The 6961-nt window shown below is 57.3% G+C and overlaps 2 non-coding genes across 2 annotated transcripts; both read left to right on the top strand.

The window, feature by feature from the left end:
* The first annotated feature begins 748 nt into the window (after positions 1–748).
* On the top strand, positions 749–822 carry TRNAT-CGU (transfer RNA threonine (anticodon CGU)). The gene has a single exon. It is a non-coding gene; the product is annotated as a tRNA-Thr (tRNA).
* A 4090-nt stretch (positions 823–4912) lies between these two features.
* TRNAR-UCU (transfer RNA arginine (anticodon UCU)) lies at positions 4913–4985 on the top strand. The gene has a single exon. It is a non-coding gene; the product is annotated as a tRNA-Arg (tRNA).
* The last annotated feature ends 1976 nt before the right edge of the window (positions 4986–6961 follow it).

Below are 6961 nucleotides of genomic sequence, written 5' to 3'. Positions count from 1 at the left end.
GCAGCCACCAAGCACGGGGAAGCTCCTTGCCACCACGTGCTCCACGCTGCCCTGGCGATGCACTCCCTGCCCGCGCAGCTGCAGCCAGGGGCACAACCCAACGCCCAGGTCCACGGTGCGCCCACCCCCGTTTCACACAGATCTGAGAGGTGTGGGTCCCTCTTGCCCCCCGGGAATACGCCCAGCAGCGGGGAGCTGGCTTCACCCCCAGCCGAGCCCCCAGCAGGTAGGCAGCAGTTGTTGGGGGAGCCGGGCTCTGCTTTGCTGCAGCCACTGCCTCCTGCAGCCTCCACGCTGCCTGCAGTGGCTTGCTTGAGTGAGGATTAACCCACACAGCTGCCTCAATGACCAGATTGAACCTTTGTTGCTGAACCAGGCATATCATTTTATCAAACTATCAAATTATGCGCGGACGCTACTGGTGCCTTTTGTGATGATGACACGCTCCTGTGAAGTTGGAGCTACTGTGAAGTTGGAGGCAGCGCTTGGTCTCTCATCAAGTCACTGAATAGTGCCACCCTGGCATTTGCACCAGACGTGAGGATGACACCAGGAGCACGCGTGGACTCCTGCGGACTCTGCCCGGGCCTTGGACATTGGATTCAGAAACGTGCATCTTGGGCAGCGGTCTGTGCAGAGGGAACCAATGATAGAAAAGAGACGGCTGGGACCTGCTGGGAGCGGGTGTGCAACTGCCAGCTCTTCACTGGGGTGAGATATGGAGGGGGGCGCAGCCCTTACTCCTATGGGTACTGTGGCTTAGTTGGTTAAAGCACCTGTCTCGTAAACAGGGGAACCTGGGTTCAATTCCCAGCAGTGCCTACCTCTTCATAGCTCACTGCAAAGCCCCAGTTTCCTACTTTTGGAGCAGGATTGGTCCTGGTGTCAATATGTAGCTTCCTGGCTCCTTCTTCCCACTTCGTGGGACTTTGGTAGACCCCTCTTCTTGCTACAGCATCTAAACCTGTCTCTAATGAACAAAAAATGGGTTCTCCTGCAGGATACGTGCAGTGTTTAGAGTGGGGCAAAATCAGAAAAAATGAGATCTCTTCCCTGTTTCTATGTGCAACTGCAGGCCTGTGCAATGTAACACCCCTATTCGTCATAGGAAATGCATGTTTCTGAATGCTGTTCTTCTTGTCAAGTGACCATCTCATGTTTTAAAGGTCCTCTTTGGTTGTCTGGGCCAGGCCCAAGTGAAAGGAAACTAGATCCCAGGAGCCGCGCCGAGCGCCACAATCCAGATTCCAGGGGCATCCTTTCTGAAATAGGGTTTTTGATTTGGACTTTCCAAATGCATTTAATGGGTCACAGATCAAGGATGGGTAGGAAACCATCAAGGAGAAAAATCATCTAGAAATGGGCCGAGAGAGAGAGAGAAACTGTACGAGAAGCTGAGTCTTGCTGGTGCCTGGGCAACTCCTTTGGACCCTCTGGGTACTTCTACATGAGATGCTTTAATGAGCATTACATTCATCTGATGTGCATTAAAGCACGGCCGTAAAACCATGCACTAGGCTAACGCACGTTTGATTAGTGAAATGTGCATTTTTCTAATACCTGAAGATACAGAGAGTTTTTGCACATGCTCTAGGGTGCGGGGGAAGGTGCTTTAATTAAAGTGGATCCAAAAGCCACCCAAATTCAAGCACCTGGAGTGTCTCATATATCAGCATCCCCACACTTCAATACGTCAAACAAGCTTTAGTTGTAGTGCCCCTGCCACCATTTTGAAGCACGGGGACACTGCTACATGAGACACGGCGGCTGGCTGTAATCACAGCGCGTGTGAGCAGCCTCCTGGCTCATGTACAGTCACCAGCAGGTACTAGGTTTAATGCTCGCTAGAGCACCCTGGCTGAGACTCCCTCCAAACGGGGGGCAAGCACGGCTTCTCTGCCACCCCTGCCTGGCTGTAGCTCCCTGGGGCCAGCTTCTGCCTGCCTCCAGCTCGTGGGGGTTTCCTTGGTGGGCCTGTCTGGGCAGCAGCAGTGCTGCACAGGCCCGGCTGGAGCAAGGAGGCTCTGCCGCTTGCTCCCTGGCCCCTGGGCATTGTGCCCCTGTGGTGTGGGTACGTTCTGGCTCCAGCACGGGAGCCAGCCCCTGGCCTTGCTGTGGGGACCTCGTGGGGCATCTGCCTGAAGTCCCTGGCAGAGGAACCCCGTGGACATGGCAGCTTCCCTGCCCCTGAGATGCTCGGTCCTTGGCCCCAACTGGGCAGCAGAAGAGACCACAGACCTTCTGGTGATTTGGGGCAATGCCGAGGTGCAGCAGCAGTTCTGCCAGGGCAGGAGGGCCAATGCTCTTCTCTGAGCAGTGAAGGCTGCATGGCTGCTGCGAATGGTGGTCACTGAGCACAAGAGATGGTCCAGAGTAGCTTGCAGCACCATGCCCTGCATGCAGGAGCAACCCAGCATCCTCACTCGCAGGGACCCAGGCCATGGGCAGCATATCTATTCAAGCACTGGAGGTCTGCCAAAGCCCCCGCACCAGACCAGACCTGCAGAGAAGACCCAGACAAGAGCCCTCAGGCCGGCAGCACCCGTGTCCCGTGTCCTCCCTGCCCCTGGCTTCCTCATCCAGTGCTGGTGCCCGGGTTGACATCTTCCCCACAGCCAGAGCACAGAGGACAGGCCAGGGAGGACACCGCCCATGGCCAGCTCCAGCTCCAGCTCCTTCCTGGAGGGGGTCAGTGGCCATGTGGCAGGCGGTGGGCCTCTGCCACCCAGCACCCCGCAAGCAGCCAGACCGCCTCCCCGCCACCAAGCGCCAAGGCCACCTGCCAGGACCACCTGCCATGCCCAGCTGGTAAGCCCATCGCGTGGAGGATGGCTGTGAGGGGTGGGGGGCACTGTGGCCACCAGTGCCCATGCCACCTCACAGGCCCACACCTGGCTGCAGGCCTGGCTCTAGGGGCACCACACAGGCCCCCTTCCCCTCCTCTCCTCGCCCTCCCCTCTTCTTCTCTCCCTGCCTGGCCTCACTGTCCCCTGCTGTCACGTGCAGAGAAACTCACTGATGGCACCGGTGATCTCCACCTCCGCTGCGGGGGTCAGGGCCTTGTATCACAGGCAGAAGCAGCCCTCCAGGCAGCGACGCACACGGCGGGGAAGTGTGGGATTGCCCGGGGCACCACTGAAGTGCAGAGCCCTGCAACAGGTTCACATGTGCGCCCGGGGCACCATTGCAGGAGGGCATAGGGGTTGGGCACCCCTCGGTGTGCTCAAACAGCTCCATGTGGCATGACCTGGGAAGTCTCAGTAGGGGCACGCTTGGGGCACAGTGCGGGTAATGCCCCATCCAGCTTTCTGATGAGACATACCGGGGAGAAAACAGGGGCATCACCGGCTCCGTGTCCCAGATGAGTGGGAGCCCTAGTCCCTGTGACCCCGGGCGGCATGAGCCTGCCTCCATGGGAGCAAAGTGCTTGGCGTGCAGAGGAGAAGGGAAGGAGTTGGTCAAGGGCAAGCCTGGCAGGTGCTACCAAGGGCCAGCCCTGGCCTGGCCTGGGGAGGGGATCAGGAAGGCAGGCTGCCTGCAGCAAGAGCCAAGCGGGCCACCTGCCCCATGGAGGGAGTGGGGATGGAGGGCTTGTGCAGTGGCCACCCATGACAGGGGCTGCCTGGCTAACTTCCCATGGTCCCTGGGCACCTATACACGCACGACCCCGATCTAAGGCTGGGTGGTGCACAGTCCCTGGGTCTAGTGCCCGTTACCTCCGAGAGGTTGCAGTCTCTCAAAAAGAGGCTCTGTCTTCTCCTCCTCCCTGCCTTCTCAGGCAATGAGGGATGCCCTTCCTCTAACTGGCCAAGCTTTGAACCTGGCCTCTCCTTTCCCTGGAGCAGTCCCATAAGGAGAGGCCTGACCCTCCTCAGCCCGGGACCCTCGGGAAGCAGCTCTTCCCTCTGGCCCCTTTCCCCTTTGCCCACAAATCGTCTTGACCTTCACATCACAGTCCTTTCCACTGCAACCCCTTACAGTCCCCTGTTACAGGGCATGTCTACATGTGGCGCTAGGTTGCCGTAGCAACACACTACAGTGATGTAGCGTCTGCAGGTGTCTGCACATAACCAACAGCATGTCACCACAGCGACGTGCTCCCCTGGTATAGCACTCTGCTAAAAATAACACTGTGCCACACGTAATGGCATACTATGGGCTGTTACTGCGCCATGATGTAACACTTGCAGAAGGAAGTACTACATCATGGTGCAAGAACAACACTGCCGTAGTGACACATGTACAAGTGTCCACAGTGTCCTCGCTCTGCAGGTCCAGCAGCTGTGCGTGGGGGAGAGGCACCAGCTGCCACCGGGGATGCAGCATGAGGAATGGTGCCCCGATGACCAGACCCTCTGAATGCACCGTCTCCACCAGCACCAGGCGTAGGACAGCACCCTCCTGCTGGGCAGCTGGGCACCGTCATGGAGGAGTGGCTGGCCAACCTGCCGGCTTGGCACCCGGTGGCAGGAGCAGGGGAGCAGGAGAGGGAGGCATGTGAGCAGCAGAGGTGGGCGAGCAGGAGCAGGTGGCCAGCGAGCAGGAGAGGAACCTGGCTTCTGGGGTTGAAGAGAAGCGCGTTGCCGTCCAGCACAGCATGGGGCCACCCAGGAGCTGCTTCTAGAGCAGACAGCCTCTGAATCACAGCGTCCTAGTCCCTAAACACTGGAGGCTGCAAGTGGAAGAGGAACCGTGCAAAATACCCTGGTCTGACCCGGTTTGCTCTGCCTTTCAGCATCCGCTGTCTAGCACCGTGTGACACGGGAGGCTGGATGCAGGATCTGTGGTGTCACCCAGTAAATGGCAGTCCTTCTGCAGTGCCAGAAGAAAAGCATTCATTGTCCACCGTTGTTTTGAGAACACATGGGCGCAGGCAGGGAAGCCCATCCTTGGGGAAAAAGGGCACCACACAACCCCAGTGGCCCAATGGATAAGGCACTGGCCTTCTAAGCCAGGGATTGTGGGTTCAAGTCCCTCCTGGGGTGGTCTTGTTAATCTTTAACCAAGGTGCAGATGAGAAGGCAGTGAACATATGTTCACAGGCTTCTTCTAAATAACCAGTTCCAGTGCTTCACCACCCTCATAAGGAGGGAGGTTTTACTAACATCCAACTTAACCCTCCCTTGCTGGACTTTGCGCCTAGTGTGTCTTCTTTCATCTGTAGCCACTGAGAGCAGTCCAGCTTTGTGCTCCTTGAAACCACCCTGCAGGTATAGACTCATAGATGTCAGGGTCAGAAGGGACCTCAAGAGATGATCGAGTCCGACCCCCTGCATAGGCAGGAAAGAGTGCTGGGTCTAGATGACCCCAGCTAGATGCTTATCCAACCTCCTCTTGAAGACCCCCAGGGGAGGGGAGAGCACCACCTCCCTTGGGAGCCCGTTCCAGACCTTGGCCACTCGAACTGTGAAGAAGTTCTTCCTAATGTCCAGTCTAAATCTGCTCTCTGCTAGCTTGTGGCCATTCTTTCTTGTAACCCCCGGGGGCGCCTTGGTGAGTAAAGCCTCACCAATTCCCTTCTGTGCCCCCGTGATGAACTTATAGGCAGCCACAAGTTCTCCTCTCAACCTTCTCTTGCGGAGGCTGAAAAGGTCCAGGTGCCCTAGTCTCTTCTCGTAGGGCTTGGTCTGCAAGCCCTTAACCGTACCAGGTAGGTAAAGGCTGCTATCAAATCCCTTCTCAGTCTTCTCTTTTCCTAACTCAATACACCCAGTTCCCTTAGCCTCTCCTTACAAATCCTGCCCCCCAGTCCCACAGCCGTTTCCTCTCTCCAACTTGGCCACATCCTTTTTGTACAAGCCTCAGGTGGGTGCGTTTGGCAGGGCACTTGTCAGGAGGCATTACAGACCCTGCTTGTCCTGGCTACAATCCTCTGCTGCACCCTTAGCTTGTTTGGAGCGTCTGAGTTTCGGAGCTGCATCAGACACAGCCGAGCTGAGTGGCCCTGCCCTGCACCAGGATACGCACCATTCAAGGTGCCAGGCAGCCAGGGTTCAAGCAAGCAAGCAAAAATGAATCATGAAAAGATTGTGACAAAATTAATTTGTTTTTCAAAATAATCTTAATCTCCTCCTTGCTGCTTGCTGCCCTCCAGTTCTCTCTCCATCCTCCTCATGACCAGCATTGATCGCCTCCACCACCTCCGTGGCCATCCCTCTGCACCTGTAGGGATTTCAGCCCAGTGTCGTCATGCTGACGGCCTGCCAGGGCCTCTTTCTGGCTCACGCGGGCTGTCAGGCCAGGACTGTTTCCATTACACAGTGTGGAAATGCTGCTCTTAGCAGGGAGCCCCCAGAGCGCCCACATCGCTGGGCCGCAGAAGGACACTCTTTGCTTGCCAGCCTGCTGTTCCCACGCGTCCTGCACTTGCGGCTGCCTAGCGGGTGCTGGGTGCTGTGCTCCGTCCTGACCTCAGTGCTGCTCGTGTCAGCGCACGCGCACTGGGTGTGCCCTACAGACCCCCAACACAGCAGCAGCGTAGGCAGGGATTTGATGACTGAGCACCTGGGAGTCCCCATGCTGCCCCTGGCCTGGCCTGAGCCAAGTGCTTTGGAGCCTGAGCTCCAGCTGCCTCCATGGTTTTTGTTTCCAAGCTGACCTAACTCCTACACGTGTATTGAGCTATCCAGGTGCCCCATTGCTGTCCTACTGCCGCACCAAGGGGCTTGTCCTGCTGCGGGTGCTGGCAGTCCTGGTCCCTGGGATCATCGTTCTGCATGTGGTCACCAGGAGGAAGCATCAATGTGAGTGATGGAGAGGAGAAGAGATGGGGATGGGTGGAGGGACTGCCATCCCATCCTGACCTTTCCCCAAGCCCCTCACGGCGTTGGAGTTTCACTGAGGCAAAACTGAAAACTTTTCTACCCTGGGCAGAGATGCCAGAGAGTGTCTGCATGTGTGTGCGTGTGTGTGTGAGAGAGCACATGCATGCATGCACGTGTGTGCATTACTTGCCTTTTCT

The sequence above is a fragment of the Alligator mississippiensis genome, chromosome 11 (genome assembly GCF_030867095.1).
Source record: "Alligator mississippiensis isolate rAllMis1 chromosome 11, rAllMis1, whole genome shotgun sequence".
Classification (NCBI taxonomy): Eukaryota; Metazoa; Chordata; order Crocodylia; family Alligatoridae; genus Alligator; species Alligator mississippiensis.
This window is presented reverse-complemented; position numbering and strand designations above follow the sequence as displayed.